Raw genomic sequence first — 16,631 nt, 5'->3', positions numbered from 1 at the left:
AACCACAGGGAAGGTTAAGGGAAACAAGGAAATGGAAAAGTACAGAGCTGCACAATAGGATGTTCGCCTAAGCTTAGGGTGAGCAGGGGAACAGAGTGCACCAGAATGAGGGTGAGCAAAGATTAGATAAACAACTAACCGCTCCTAGTTGAGAGTTATTTTTTTTGCCCTAGAGACTACCCGCCAAGATCTGCCCGCCAACAACAACCTCTACCAATCAGAGGTTTCTGCTTTGTGTGAATAAGCCAATGACTAACAGCCACATCTGCTTCTGTAACCCTCGCTTGCTTGCTAGCCTCTATAAAGCCCCAGTAGTTTGTAAGCCAGGCGCGACTTCCATTTTGGCGGCTCTGCGTAGCCGCGAGACTACGGTCTCATTTGGGAAGTTCGCCCCTGCGCAGGTTAAGCTTGGCCAATAAAGTTGACATCAAACTGATCTCAGTCTTCGGAGATTTCTTTCGCTCGCAACTTGGATACAACATTTTTGGAGGCCCCAGCGAGATAGAAGGCGAGTCTTCGGAGGCTGAGAAAGTGAAACCCGGGTAAGCTTGCCGCGGAATTTGGTTTGGGAGTCTAGACTCACTAGAGCCGCGAGGTGGTAGGCGAGACGTCGCCGGTAGTCCACCCGCGGGGTTCTCAAGGAGAGGACGCTCTCGAGAACCGGAGCTTTTGCTCCCGCGACTAGGTCGCATTTGGCAATTGATTTCGGTTTGCGCCGCGACTGAACGCGCTAGCGAAGTGTGTGTGTGGACAGACTGAGGTGTGCCGCGGCCTGATGGTGTATGAGTGAAAAGAGTGGTTATGAGATACTAGAAATCACATGCCCGGAGTGAGAGACCCTTGCTGTGTTCAGACTTTTTTTGGTCTTGCCTTCGTTGCGTGGGTTGTCTTTGTAATTACTACTTTAATCCTAGAGGCCCCATACCAGCCCAAGATGGGACAAGGAGGCTCCACCGCGAGTACGGCCCTGGAGTGTTTGCTAAACAACTTTTCTGACTTTCAGAATCGCGCTCGGGGCTACGGAGGTCCTCCACCCGACCCAGAGACCCTGCGAACCTTCAGTGAACTTGAGTGGCCGACCTTCGACGTGGGGGTGGCCCACGGAGGGGACTTTTGAGTTGCCCCTCCTGTTCGCGGTTCGGCGGGTGGTGTATGCGACCCCCCCACCCAGATCAGATGGTCTACATAGATGTGTGGGTAGACATAGCCACTGATCGTCCGGGGTATATCCGCCGGTGCCAATCTAATGGGCGGGGAAAGAAAAGGGCTCTCTGTGTGGCAATGGCACCCAGGCAGACTCTTCACTCCCAGATCGGGAAGGGGCGCCGGCCTCAGCAGAGACAGGGGAACGGGGGGAGGGAGGAAGTTATATCCTGTTCTGCCCGAAGTACCAGAAGACCCGCTGTTAGCTCCCTCCGCTCCTCCCCCGTATCGCCAGCCCCTGCCAGACTCCTCGGGCGGAGGGAGAGAGGGAATACAGAGTCCACCTCATACCCGCGGTGGCGCACAGTATGGGGGCACAGGTTTGGCGCCAAAATCGGATAGCGCCGCCATTTTAGGTTCAGCACCACACCCAGGTGGCGCCGCCATTTTGCCACTCAGGGAGGTGCCACCAGCTCCGGACGCCCCGTTACATGCACCACCGCGGCTGGTTTATGTCCCCTTCTCTACTAGTGATTTATACAATTGGAAGCTGCAGAATCCCCCGTTTTCTGAGAAGCCGCAGGGATTAATTTCCTTGCTAGAGACCATATTTAGAACCCACCAGCCAACGTGGGATGATTGTCAGCAAATATTGCAAACTCTGTTCACCTCGGAAGAAAGAGATAGAATAATGAGGGAAGCTGTCAAAGCAGTTATGGGAGAGGAAGGAGAAACTGCGGTGGGAAGGAGGGAAGTGCAAGATATGTTACCTGAGCAGCCCCCAAATTGGGATCCCAACACGAGTGGGGGAAGGGATGCGCTCCTCCAATACCGCCGGGCTCTGTTAAGGGGATTGAAGGCAGCAGCCAAGAAACCAACAAATTTTAGTAAAGTTAGTGAGGTAATTCAAGGGAGAGAAGAATCCCGGCTAGTTTTCTAGAGAGGCTGATAGAAGCCTACCGGGTGTACACCCCCATTAGACCCACAGGCCCCTGAGAACAGGCGGCTTCTGAACATTGCCTTTGTGACCCAGGCAGCTCCTGATATTAGAAAGAAATTACAAAAGATTGAAGGATTTGAAGGAGAGAATATTAGCAAGCTCGTAGAAATTGCTCAGAAGGTGTACGTGAACAGAGACGACCCAGAAGTAGGAAGGGCAAAAGAAGTAGCAAAAATCCTGATCGCGGCCCAGGCAGGCCCACAGAAAGAAGAGAGGAAAAAGAAAGCCAAAAGGCCAGCGGCCCAGAGTAGACAAGGACCAATGCGCGTTCTGCAAAGAAAAAGGGCACTGGAAGAAAAATTGTCCTAAGCTGAGGGCAAAAGAGGCCAGCCCTGCAGTGCTGCTTCAAACCTTAGACTGACGGGGCCGGGGCTCCATACTCGTCGGCTCCCAGGAGCCCATGGTCACCTTAAATGTCGAAGGGAAGCCAGTAAACTTCCTGGTCGACACGGGAGCCACCTTTTCTGTCTTGAAACAACCACAGGGGCAAATTCAGAAGGCAACCACAAAAATTATAGGGGCAACGGGTAAGGGTGAGGCATACCCCTGGACGGCGGCCAGAATCACCGATCTGGGGCAAGGGACCATCACTCACTCCTTCCTAGTCATTCCAGAATGTCCGTTCCCGTTGCTCGGGAGGGATTTGCTGCAGAAGCTCCACGCCACTATAAGCTTCGAGCCAGAAGGAACATCGGAGGAGACCCGCATGAAGGTGACGGTTCCCCTATCCGAAGAATATCTGCTGGCGGTGCTTCCGGATGGCGTGAGGAAGGGGAATGAGGCCCTCGAGAAACTGCGGACGCAGGTACCAGGGGTATGGGCAGAGACAAACCCGCCCGGGTTGGCTGCTCACCAACCGCCGGTACTGGTTCAGCTGACCAGTGCGGCCCAGCCGGTCCGAATTAGACAGTATCCCGTCCCAGCAAAGGCCAGACAGGGGATTGCGGGGCACCTGCGACGGCTACTAGAAGCAGGTATATTGAGAAAGTGCCAGTCGGCATGGAACACCCCCCTTCTCCCTGTCCAAAAGCCTGGGACCCAAGATTACCGACCGGTCCAGGACCTACGGGAAGTAAACACCCGGGTTGAAACAATACACCCCACTGTGCCAAACCCATATACCCTCCTGAGCTCGTTGCCCCCCAACACATACCCACTATTCTGTTTTGGACTTGAAAGATGCCTTCTTCTGCATACCCTTAGCCCCCCAGAGTCAGGAAATATTTGCTTTCGAATGGAATGACCCCGACAATGGACTAATAGGACAGTTTACCTGGACCCGGTTGCCCCAAGGGTTCAAGAATTCACCAACCATTTTCAATGAGGCCCTGGGTAAAGATCTCCAAGAGTTTCGGAGGACCCACCCGGCGATAGTCCTCCTCCAGTACGTGGACGACATCCTGGTGGCGGCTCAGACACAAGAGGAGTGTGAGACCGCCACACTGGACCTGCTCCAGGACCTCGAGAGGATGGGCTACCGGGTGTCAGCCAAGAAGGCCCAAATTGCAACCCAAACCGTGAGTTACCTGGGATATGACTTGAGAAAAGGACTGAGGGCCTTGTCAGACCAACGGATCCAGACGGTCCTGCAGATCCCGGAACCAACCACCAAAAGGCAAGTACGAGAATTCCTGGGGGGCTGTAGGCTATTGCAGGTTGTGGATATTGGGTTTTGCAAACATAGCAAGACCCCTGCATGACCTAACCAGAGGTAGGGAGGACTCCTTTACATGGACAGAGGAAGGAAGACAAGCCTTCCTGGCCTTGAAGGAGGCCTTAGTATCAGCTCCAGCCCTAGCCCTGCCTGATCTAACCAAGCCCTTCCAACTATATGTCGCTGAGAAGGAGGGTACAGCCCTAGGTGTACTGAGTCAGACTCTAGGCCCATGGAAAAGGCCTGTAGCCTACTTGTCAAAGAAACTGGATCCTGTGGCGTCAGGATGGCCGGCCTGCTTAAGGGCTATTGCAGCCACGTCCCTACTAGTTAAGGAAGCAGGCAAGTTGACCCTGGGGCAGGACATCCAGGTCATAGGAGAGCATTACATCGAACAGGTCCCTACGGTCCCCTCCGGACCGGTGGCTGTCTAATGCGCGGCTGACACAGTATCAGGCACAGCTGCTGAATCCCTCCGGCGGTACAATTCCTCAAGACTACTGCCCTGAATCCCGCCACCCTGCTGCCAGTACCAGACTCCACTGTGGTCCACAGTTGTAAGCAAGTCCTCGACACAGTAACTGGCTCCCGCCCAGACTTAAGGGATCAGGCGTATGAAAAGGTAGACCTGACCCTCTTTACTGATGGGAGCAGTTTTATCAAGGATGGACAGCGGTATGCAGGGGCAGCAGTGACCACAGGAGATAAGGTCCTGTGGCAAAGGGCACTGCCTGCTGGGACCTCTGCGCAAAGGGCGGAACTGATAGGGCTGACCAAGGCCCTAGAGATAGCTGAGGGAAAAAGTTGCCAACATTTACACTGACAGCCGCTATGCTTTTGCCACAGCCCATGTCCATGGAGCCATCTATAGAGAGAGAGGCCTCCCTAACCGCAGGAGGAAAGGACGTTAAAAACCGTGAGGAGATTCTCTCTCTCCTAGAGGCCATCTGGTTACCTAAGAAAGTTGCCATTATCCATTGTAGGGGGCCATCAGAAAGGAGAATCTCCCATAGTAAGAGGAAACAGTCTGGCTGACGCTGCCGCCAGAGAGGCCACTACGAGTGCAGAGAGTAACTTGCTCCCTTTGATACCTCAGCCAGAATTGCCCCCAAAACCCATGTACTCTACAGAAGAGGAGCAAGAAGGAACCAAATTAGGAGGAACAAAAAATAAGAATGGATGGATAGTACTCCCAAGTACAAAGTTATACCTACCACAAGGAGTATTAACAAAAATTGCCCAGGACATTCATACTAGCACCCATTTGGGACAGAACAAACTAGAACTACTAATCAGGAAGCATTATCTAGGACCACACCTAAGAGAGATAATCCACTCCATCACCTCGCGGTGCAAGACCTGTGCAAAGGTGAACGCCCAGAACCAGAAATTGCCCCGTTTCGTGAGGCATCGGGGAAATGCCCCAGGAGAACTATGGGAAATTGATTTCACTGAGATGCCCAAAGGGAAGTCAGGTTATAGCTATTTGCTAGTATTGGTGGATACATACTCTGGATGGGTAGAAGCCTTTCCCACTAGGGGAGAGACAGCTTCTACAGTTTGCAAGATCCTGGTGAGAGAGATTATACCCAGATATGGGATACCTATAGCCATAGGATCTGATAATGGTCCAGCATTTATATCTAGAATCTCACAAGAACTAGCAGATAGATTAGGTATCAATTGGAAACTCCATTGTATTTATAGACCTCAGAGTTCAGGGCAAGTAGAAAGAATGAATAGAACGCTAAAAGAAACCTTGATAAAATTAAGAGAAGAGACCGGCGAAAATTGGGTAGAGCTTATCCCTTTCGCCCTCTTTCGGGTAAGATGTACCCCCTATATTAAGGGTTGGGCACCTTTTGAAATATTATATGGACAGCCAGTGCCTTTGATCCCTAAGCTGACCACAGAAGAGATAGAAGTTACTAACTATAACTTCCTCAAGTCCTTACAGGCACTGCAAGAGATCCGGAGTGAAGTGCGTGCCTTCCAACAAGCCCAACGCCTGGAATCAGAAGGAAAACAGAAAGAGAAGTCCGAACAGCCGGAGCCTGGACAGTGGGTATGGATCCTTAATCATCGGAGGGGAAACCTGGAACCTCGCTGGACAGGACCATATCAGGTACTGTTGAGCACACCCTCCGCTGTACGAGTAGCGGAGAAACCCTACTGGATCCACCTGTCCCACATTAAGGCAGCCCAACCACCTGGAGAAGAACCACGGACATGGCGGGTCCGTCGGGACCCAGACAAACCCTAGGACCAATAATTCTGAATAAGCTTTTAGCCTTTATTCAGAGTAGGATTGAAACAGTGAAACTCATGGTCTTATCTCAGCCCTATACAATCCTCCCGCAAGAGGAACATGAGTCAAGGGTTTGACGAATGAAGAAGAGAAGGAGGGAATGTGGGATCCATCGAAATTGCCTATAAACCACAGGGAAGGTTAAGGGAAACAAGGAAATGGAAAAGTACAGAGCTACACAATAGGATGTTCGCCTAAGCTTAGGGTGAGCAGGGGAACAGAGTGCACCAGAATGAGGGTGAGCAAAGATTAGATAAACAACTAACCGCTCCTAGTTGAGAGTTATTTTTTTTGCCCTAGAGACTACCCGCCAAGATCTGCCCGCCAACAACAACCTCTACCAATCAGAGGTTTCTGCTTTGTGTGAATAAGCCAATGACTAACAGCCACATCTGCTTCTGTAACCCTCGCTTGCTTGCTAGCCCCTATAAAGCCCCAGTAGTTTGTAAGCCAGGCGCGACTTCCATTTTGGCGGCTCTGCGTAGCCGCGAGACTACGGTCTCATTTGGGAAGTTCGCCCCTGCGCAGGTTAAGCTTGGCCAATAAAGTTGACATCAAACTGATCTCAGTCTTCGGAGATTTCTTTCGCTCGCAACTTGGATACAACAGTTACTATCCAATTTCAGAAACCTCTCATCACCCCAGAAAGAAACCTGAACCCATTAGCAGTCATTCCTTGTCCCCTTTTCCTGTAACCACTTATCTACATCTCGTCTTTATGAATTGGCCTATTCTGGATATTACATCTAAATAAAATAATACAATATACGGACTTTGTGACTGGCTTCTTAGCATAATGTTTTCAAGTGGCACCCACGGTTTTGCATGTTTCAGTGCTTCATTTCTTTTTGTGGCCACATAGTATTCTAGTGCATGGATGTGCCACATTTGTGTACCCGTTCATAAATTGATGGGTATTTGAGTTGTTTCTACTTTTGAGCTATTATAAATAGTGCTGCTGTAAACATGGTGTACAGATTTTTACATGAACATGTGTTTCAATTTTATTGCGTATAGATTTAGAGTTGAATTTCTGGGTCATATGATAATTCTGTTTATCATTTTGAGGAAGTGCCAAACCATGCCACAGCAGCTGCCAAACATTCCATAGCAAGGTAAGAAAACTTGAATTTCTCCATATCTTTGCCAACACTTTTTATTCCCTTCTGTCTGTATTATGGTCTTCCCAGTGGGTGTGAAGTGGTGTCCGTTGTGGGCTTGGTTTGCATGTATGGGTCACGGCTAATGATGCTGAGCATGGTTTCATGTGCTTCCTGGCCACTTGTAAATCTTCTGTTCAATCCTTTACCCATTTTAAAATTGGTTTATTTTCTCTTTTATTGTGATTTTGTAAAAATTCTTTATATATCCTGGATATAAGTCCCTTATCAAATAGTGGATATACAAATATTTTCTTCCATTCTGTGAATTGCTTTTTCATTTTCTTAATCATGTCCACTGAGGCACAAAAGTTGAACTTTTGGTATCACAGCTAAAAAACCACTGCTGTCTTCTTGTTGCATCCTCACGTGATGGGAGGGGAGAGGTAGCTCTCTGCGTTCTCTTTCCGAAGGATGCCAAGTCGGCTCATAATGGCTCCGCCCTCGGGACCTAATCACTTCCCCAAAGATCTCACCTCCAAATAATATCACAATGGTAGCTAAGTTTCAACACATGAATATTGGGGAAACACATTCAGTCTGTAGCAAGTATGTGCCATTATTTTAGCTAAGGAAAAAATCCCTGCAAATTATATTATGACACAATACTGTCTTCTCTTTGATTACAAGATACATCCCAATTTTAGGGACAATAAATGTGAATGATGAAGTATGGTAATATGTCAGTATCCACTAAAATTAGAACTATACATACCCATTCAACAAGCAATTCCACTTTGGGGAATTTATGCACAGAAATAGAAATACAGGGAAGAAAGTGTGGTATTTAAAATATTTAGCAACTAGTATGGCATAGATACCTACCAATCAGGACAGGTACTAATCAAAATAGACACCAGCTAATAGGCCTGCCCTTAACAGTCTCAGGTCCTGGGCAAGAATACAAATGTAAGCATTCATACAAGATTTTAAATACTTGAAGATCTTTTTAAAAATCAAGCTACAAAAACTTATAAAATATGTTCTATTGCCATACCTTGACAAATATACTTTCATACAACTTAGAAGGATGGGTTCAGATTTAAAATTATGGCCCTGCTCAGAGTTCAAGTCAGTCCATGGGAGAACAGGAAGGTGACCTCTTGCCTTCAGCTTGTGGCTTAATACCCACCCCATTTTCTTCGTAGCCCAGCGTCGTCCTGTAGAAGAGTCTTGCACACAGTTATAGGCACCTGAGCCTGCCTGACCAGACTCTGTCTCTACCCTCAACATTCCTTGGCCACCCCCTAAGCCTACAGATGTTTGCAATGGTGGTTTAAGCTACCCTTAAGAGGAGGGACCTAGGAAAAGGGCCGTTGTAGTGGGGTCAGGACCTTGGAGTAGGGAATCTCAGAGTCTTGGAAATAAAAATAGTCCAACTGAGGGTCCCAGATTCCAACTGGCCTCATTCCCTTTGGCCCACAGACGCCTTGCACCGTGAGGCTGAGCAAATCCAGACGAGGGTCAGAGCAGTTGCCTTCCAGGCAGGGGCCAGGTCTGAGGGCTCTGCTGCCACCAGAACACTGTTCTGGCCCCTACAGGTTGATCATCAGTTCTTCAAAAAAAGCAGATACATATATGCCAAACATTTATTGTAATCTTTAGGAATAGTAAAAAAAAAAAAATGGAGGCAATTTGAATGTCATTCTGTTAAACTCCTGCTATGGAATAGGGAGCTATTAAAAATAATAAATGTGGTTAAGAAATAAGTATAGTTTATAAAAAGCAAGTTTTAGTAAAATATTTACAGTTGTAAACTCAAACGACATCAACAAAAAATGCATGTATGGGGCTAGAGGCGTCTATATGTTGTACGATCATGAACAAAAGCATGGCAGATTTGCCCCATAATGTTAAGTGAGAAGGGTAAAAGAATGGTGAAATTGTAGTTAAATGGAACAGTGCACATGGCATAAAATGCCAAGTGAAAATATAAAATGTCAAATAAAAAATTGTGTTATATCACAGAAATAGGTCGAAATTGATTATGTTTATGAACAAGAACTAGAATGTAACAAATTAAAACACTGATTTAATTAAGTGACAGAATTGTGGGCTCTGGGTGTACAGAAAGTATCCAGCCACGTGCTATGAAAAACAGAGACACTTATTGAAGAAGAAAGATATAAGAAACATTGTACATAGGACAACGACATCTCAGTCCCCTTCAAAGTAAGCACAATGCTGCTTCTGCTCTGGTAGCAGAAGCCATAAAAAGAATTTTGCCATGCCATGTTTAATGCCAAGATTCTGCATCAAAATCTTGGACACAGTAGTATTTGGAATCCTCAGATCAGCTTCTAGTTCTCACACTGTCAGTAGCTGATTTTTGCTGATTGCAGCCCGGACACATCCAACATTCTCAGGTGTTCTGCTTGTTGCCGGCTTTGCAGAACATGGACCATTTTCAACAGATTCTCAACCATCTTTGAAGCATTTGTGCCACACTTTTATTTGTGCTGCACTCATTGCACCATCCCCAAAAAACTTCTGAATCATCTGAATAGTTTCTGCAGAGGAATGTTCAAGCTTAATGCAACATTTGATGCACATTTTTTGCTCTACTCAGCCATTTCGAATTTGATGGCCACACAGTACACATGCTCATTCAATGGTATCTACTGCCCCCACTGACTAGTACAGTGAAGATGTCATTGTTCACACATGTGCATTCCAGTCCACTCTCCTTGGCTGCCAGGTTACATAGATGTCGCACAAACCCTTCTTGCTATAATAACAATAGCTGGACTTTTTCTGGACAAACTGTATATACTTACATAAATATTCAATACATAAAAAGTGCTAAAATTAAGAATCTGAAAAATAATCCTCACAGTTTGATGTTGTTTCCTATACCCAGTCAACAGCAATTTAAAAGACTTATATCAAGAGGAAACGTAACTATAGATGGATAGAAAATATCAAATGAGGAAATGAAGAGGGTTGACTGAGAACATTTGATTTCTCCAAGGATCCTATTAAAATTGGTTCCAGGAACTGCTTCCATAAAGACCATTAGCTGGACAATTGAGAAACCAGGCTGGAAAACCAGGGAATCTGTGTCTTACACCAGAGATGCAACTTTTATTGCACCATTTTTTCCCTGCAAGTATGTGACAGTATAGAATACAGTGACTGCCAGTACACCAACATGATTTGTGCTTAGGCACCGGCAGCTTTACCCACCAGGAAGCTTACCTTGGATGCTCTGGACTGTCCTGCTCAGTGAGGCAGGAAGAGTAGGAAGGGAGGTGATGCACAGCCTGACGCAGGGACTTGAAACAGGTGCACCTACCCCAATAAAAGAGGTTGAAGAATATCCACTTCTCAGTTCTCTGAACACATCTCACTCATTTGACACCTTGGACTTGGACGTCTCACAGGTTGTTTTACTCTTAATAAGCCTTTGCTTTGTCTTTCTGTTGACATCACATCAATAGCTATCCACTTGACTGCCGTCATATTTTCCTCAATTTGATTATTGTCCTTCCATCTGGAGCTTTCGCCCAGGCCCCTCTGTCTATATTCCCACCTGTGGGCAGTCCCCTAACTGCCTGAGCTCAAGGACCACTGGTGCTTGAGCATTCAGCAAAGTAAAACCACTTTGAAATTCATGTTAAAGCTAATTTAAAAACTTGGAGTATTTTCTGGAAAGAGGCCAGATACAACATCGTACACGTGTGCCATTCATGCATTCACTTATTGTCATTCAGGCGGTGTCAAGTACTAGAGAAATAAACATGGAGTAGAAAAGAAGACTATATATATATATATGTACACTAAGTAAATCTTACGATTGTATGTGTTTTAGTCTCTGCAGTGGAAGCAAAGTCTAGTTTACAAGCAGTAATTAAAAATACAATCCATTATTTCTTTATATTTCTCAAAAAGTATCCGAGGGGTCCCAATTCCATCCCACATATGCAGAGACTTTGATCGCCCAGAGGCTCTCATGTGCTCACTCTCCCGAACCCTTCCCAGCCTTGGTGGCAGCGCTCCCTGTCTCTGAGCTCTTCATTTACTGAGAGAGTTAGGTGCTTTCACTCAGTCCTGAGAGCTTTCTCCTCCCTTTCCATTCCTGTTTTGAAACCACTCCTTGTTCTTTCTCCCAGAAAACATCCAAATGTCCCTTTAGCACGTGGCAGGGAGGAGGTGGGAAGTAAGGAGCTCAGACACAAGAATATTTCATCCTCATCACACATATAATCGAATAATTACAATGGAAAGTGACACGATCCGCACTGCCATTGGCATATTCAGGGAGCCTTGGAAACACAGGAGGAAACTATTATTTCCACCTTTCGTGTTTAGAAGTTCAGGAAACACTTGAGAAGAGGTGACATTTGACCTGGGTGGGTCTGGAAACCAGTTCAACAAGGCATACAGGAAGAGATTTCTGGGCAAAAGGACTAACACCAAGGTAGGAGTAGATGAAGCATGAAGATTTCAGCTTTTCTGAAATGTCTACAGTTTAGGGTGGGTGAGTGGTGCAAATAATGGAAAATGAAGAGAAGAGATGGGGCAGACACTTTTCCAGGCTAAAAAGCTTAATTTTCTTTTTCTTCTTTTTTCTTTTTTTCCTCCTCCCCACCACTCCTGCCTTGTGTCCAGGACATGAACCAGGCACAGGCATAGACTAAAAGCCGAGCTGGGCTAAACTGTGAGTTACTCTGTTCCTGGCCGATATGAGATAAGCACCATCACACCAGATGCAACTTACCCAGGCCAGGGATAAAGAGCTTAAACTTTAAAAAAAATACAGTTTGTGGCAGCAATTTTGAAAAAAAAAAATGGAAGAAGGGCAAGGCTACAGGCAAAGAGGCTAGTTAGCACACAATTGCAGTAATCTAGGCATCCCATTATGAGGGCCAAAACAGGAGTAATGAATAAGGAAACGACGTAATTGGTTCAAATGACATTTGGAAGACACAGAAGGAACAGGGCTTCAAACCCAGTTGGATAAGGACAGCAGAGGAGAGGGAGGAGTCTGAGATGTCTGTCTGGTTTTCATCTGGGAGGCACAGGATTAATTTCGATACCGATCAGTATGAAAGCTACTATAGGCTATTCGAAGGAGAGAGGAAGTGTTTGAGTATCCACAGAACAACAGACGGGTGGAGATAGCTGTGTGTGTGGTGCTTCAAGGAGTTCTGAGCTGTGGAGCACAGTGGCACTCTGATGTCTCTCTAACACCATCCTGGAGTGAGGAGTTAACGATCTGAATTCTGAAAGTCTCCAGGGAAAGCACTTTACAATGAGTCTTCTATTAACCACCCCTGTCTTTACTACACATATTTTCAGATGACTCTTGATGATCCTAATTTTCTTTCCTTGCTCAGGGGAGAAAGGGAACATCTTAATCTCTTCTGTCTGGAAGAGATTCTTCTGGTGGAAGGATGACTGGTGCCTCAGCCTTCCACCACGTTTATTCGCAGTGTCTGCGAACGCCTAGTTCACTGCTTCCGGTGGCGGCGTGGGCGGTTGGCAGTTGCTGTGTTGACTAACGGATCTAGCCTGAGAGCAAAAATGCCAGAGCTGGGAGGAGAAGAGAAATTACTCACTCAAATCTCCATGTTTGACAGTTGAAGAAACCTTTGAGTTGTTTATGTTTAATTCCTTTCACTTTTCCTAAAACAATGTATTCTTCAACGCTTAATATATCTGGGTTTTTACTAAAGCATCTCTAAGTTTGTTTTTTTTAATTTTTCTTTAACTATAGAGCTTAGAGCTGGTTCTAATGAACAGTATTAACTTAGCACTAAACAGAATGACTAATTTACCTCCCAGTCTCTATTTATGTATTCCAGTCTCTTTTCTTTTTAACAACTTTATCACAAAAACAATGAACAACATACGAGGTCTGTCTAGAAAAAGTCCAACCATTGTTAATATACTGAGAATGGTTTCTGTGACATTGATGTAGCCTGGCAGCCAAGGAGAGTGGACTGGAAAGTGCATGCGTGAACAATGACAACTTCGCTGTACTAGTCAGTCGGGGCAGCAGACACCATTGAGTGAGCAAGTGTACTGTGTGGCCAAGGCATTCAAAATGACTGAGAGAGTAGAACAACAAACGTCCATCAAATGTTGCATTAAGCTTGAACATTCCTCCATGGAAACTATTCAGATGATTCAGAAGGCCATGGCTGTGGGCAACTTTGATTGGCAGCTTCATCACAACAACACACCCGCTCATACATCACATATTGTGCAGTTTTTTGGTGAAACATCACATCACTCAGGTGACTCGGCCCCTCTATAGCCTAGATTTGGAGCCTTGCAACTCCTGGCTTTTTCTAAAATTAAAATCGCCTTTGAAAGGGAAGAGATTTCAGACTGTCAATGAGATTCAGGAAAATATGACAGGGCAGCTGATGGTGACTGAGAGAACTGTGTGAGGTCCCAAGGTGCCTACTTTGAACAGGACTGAGGCATGATTGTCCTACATGCAATATTTCTTGTATCTTGTACCTGCTTCAATAAATGTCTCTATTTTTCATATTACATGGCTGTATACTTTCTGGGCAGATCTATTTTGCATATATATAAAATTCTATGATAGGACCAGCTTCTGTTGCCATGTAAAATTGAGTTTTTTATTGTTTATTGCACACAATTATTTGCATAGTTAATTTTTAAAGATCCAGTTTCTGCCAAATTAAATCAGGCACTGATATCATGTTTCTGCAAATATTACCCTTACTTGAGCACTCCCTATCCTCCATTTTGAGAAAATTAACATAATTGCACTTTTTTTTTCTTTTTCTTTTAATACATCCCTGAAGAGCTGGTAACCCCTTCAGGATCCAAGAATATGGTTCAACTGTATAACAGGAGCACAGAAGGACTATTTATGGATCAAAAGGTGCTTTATCCAAGTCACTGGATGCCAAGCATTACACTTTGCACAGAGCTGCAGCCGTTGCCCTGGGGGAAGAGAGAGGTTTGCCTGGTCCACCTGTCTGGGAGCATTCACCCTTTATCTTCCTACTGAGAGCAAGGTACTGGAAATCCCTCTTCCACTTATAAAGTGGAAGACAAGGGTGCTTGCTGTGCGGAGCAGAGAGAAGCGGGGCACACTCCTAGAATACTTTGGAGTCTTTCAGGGTAGGCGTTCTGAGCATACACATTATTTCTTTTATTGTTAAATTATGTTTTTATCATCAATAACCCTCTAAGCCAAGCCTTTTTTATTAAAAGTCTCAATGCTGTAAATCACTAAGTAATAAGAGAATTTTGCCATGCAATGAGGGAGGCATCAAAGACATACAAAAATCAGCCTCTAATTAAATTACTTGTGTCTCCCACATTCCATCACATATTAGGTATACTGCCTGCTGGACAGAAGTGAGAGGGGAGAAGGCACATGGAAGGGTAGGGGAAACTATTCAAAATGCAAGCCCCAGAGCACCTGGAAGGAGAGGGGAGAAACTACGAGTGATGTGGAAACAAAGAGCTGTGCTTGGTGGAGGTGAAATCCACTAAGGTGGGCTTCGAAGGAAAAATAAATCCCGTTATGAGTTATAAAATAGGAGGGAAGTCAGGAGGTTGGAAACTCAAGAATGAGTGCAGAAAAAAATTCATATTTTGAAATGGGCTCTGGGCTGTACAAAATTAAAGTATCACACTTTGCAGAGCAATACTGAGGAAAATGGTGTTCTATCATGTCCTTCTTTCATGATCCATGGCATGTCATCCGTAGAGTCAGCTCTGGGAACCCGTGTTAACTAAGTTAGACTGTCAGTTGTTCCTACACAAGTAACTAGGGACAGTCACATTTGTGGGGGTACCCAACCTTTTTATTTGCCGCAACTGCCTGCTTCCAAAGATGGATTCTATCTAGATGTCTCCATGTCTCCCTAACCTAGGTGTGTCATAAACAGTTTGGACACTCACCAGTTTTCTCATCAATCTCAATTCAAGGGCCAGGTTCCTGGATTCTGTTCCCTCCTAGCCAATCCTCACCCTCTTCCTCTTTTCTTTTTCAGCTTCTCTCACAATATAGCCTACAAACAGACCTTTGGCATACAAGCCACCCTTTCAAGGGGTTCACAAGGTCAAAAGCTATTTTCATAATAATTCTAAGACTAACTGCCTTTTCTACTGATAGTGCAAAAGCAAGTTTGATAGTGGGTAAAACTGCTGGTGTCTTAGCATGAATGTCAGCCTCCTGGAACTGTGCTGGCTGTCACTGCACTCTACACCATCACACACTTGTAGCAGAAACAATGATGCAGTACAAATGGCCAGTTTTATTAAACCTCAGTTCTTGGAGAAGTGAAAGGTGTCATAGAGCATTCGTGCTGGATACGGAAGCTCCACGGCTTGAGCACTGAGTGTTGGAGCTGCCAGCTGATTAGCTGATCTTTCATCATAGCAGGAAGGACGCTGGAGTCAGGGAAGTTTGCATACACCCTCCTTGTCCATTCATTCGCCATATTCATTAGCATCCAAAGGCTCTGCCATGGGTGCTAATGAATATGGTAATGGCTGCCATGAGTGCCAAGGCTCAGGCACATGTCCACAGAGAGAAAAAAAACACAAAAACATAAAATGCATTGTTAACTATGAAGGTGAGTTCAAACCGTATATGTATTTTGTATACGCTTTGACTTAATGTTTTATTATAAATTTTTCTACATTACAATATACCTTTGGAAAATACTATTTTAATGTCTGTGTATTTTTTTATTTCATGGACTTACCACCATGTATTTAATTTATCTCCTATTGGCAAACATTTAGGTTGCTTCCAAGTTTGACCCTTGTAAATTATCAATAAACATATACAACCACAGTCTTAGGATAAGTTTCATGCTCGGTATAAACACCATGAAACAGGGTTCATGTTCATTCTAGAGCTGATGCTGACTCTCACGCTCTTGGCTCCCTCCACCCACCCTGTCTCCACAGGGTTCACGTTGGTCAACAAGGTGAAACAACAGTTCAGTCACCAACCCACAGAGACAGAGACACTGTGTCTCCTGCCCATTGTAAAAGCCAGTATAAAAATCTCCTCATCTTTTCCATTTCCTCTCTGAGATTTCATTGACTCAATAATTTGCATTAAAAAAACTAAAAGCCAAACAAACAAAATGTGAACAAAATGTTATTTCTGCTGCTAAAATAACTCCTAGCTTGGTGATTGCCCTTCAGGGTACCCTGCACCCAGCCTCTCCTCACTTCCTCCCTGACCAAGTTAGAACCCCGAGTTGCCTGAGCCCTCCCCTGTCGACCTCACTCTCAGGTGTGCACTTCCCCTACTCCGTGGCTCCTGGGGCATCCTGCACTGACACCAAAGCGGCAATTTCCTACTCTCTTACAACTGTTGGACTCCTTCTCTGTCTTTTCCATTAGGGTTAGATT

At 45.4% G+C, this 16,631-nt stretch overlaps 1 non-coding gene across 1 annotated transcript; it reads right to left on the bottom strand.

Moving 5' to 3' along the window:
* Positions 1-11,864: 11,864 nt before the first annotated feature.
* LOC123815491 lies at positions 11,865-11,999 on the bottom strand. Its single transcript, XR_006785127.1, has one exon. It is a non-coding gene; the product is annotated as a small nucleolar RNA SNORA48 (small nucleolar RNA).
* Positions 12,000-16,631: the final 4,632 nt, after the last annotated feature.

The sequence above is a fragment of the Phyllostomus hastatus genome, unplaced genomic scaffold (assembly GCF_019186645.2).
Source record: "Phyllostomus hastatus isolate PE091 unplaced genomic scaffold, TTU_PhHast_1.1 phas_contig_1741, whole genome shotgun sequence".
NCBI lineage: Eukaryota > Metazoa > Chordata > Mammalia > Chiroptera > Phyllostomidae > Phyllostomus > Phyllostomus hastatus.
This window is presented reverse-complemented; position numbering and strand designations above follow the sequence as displayed.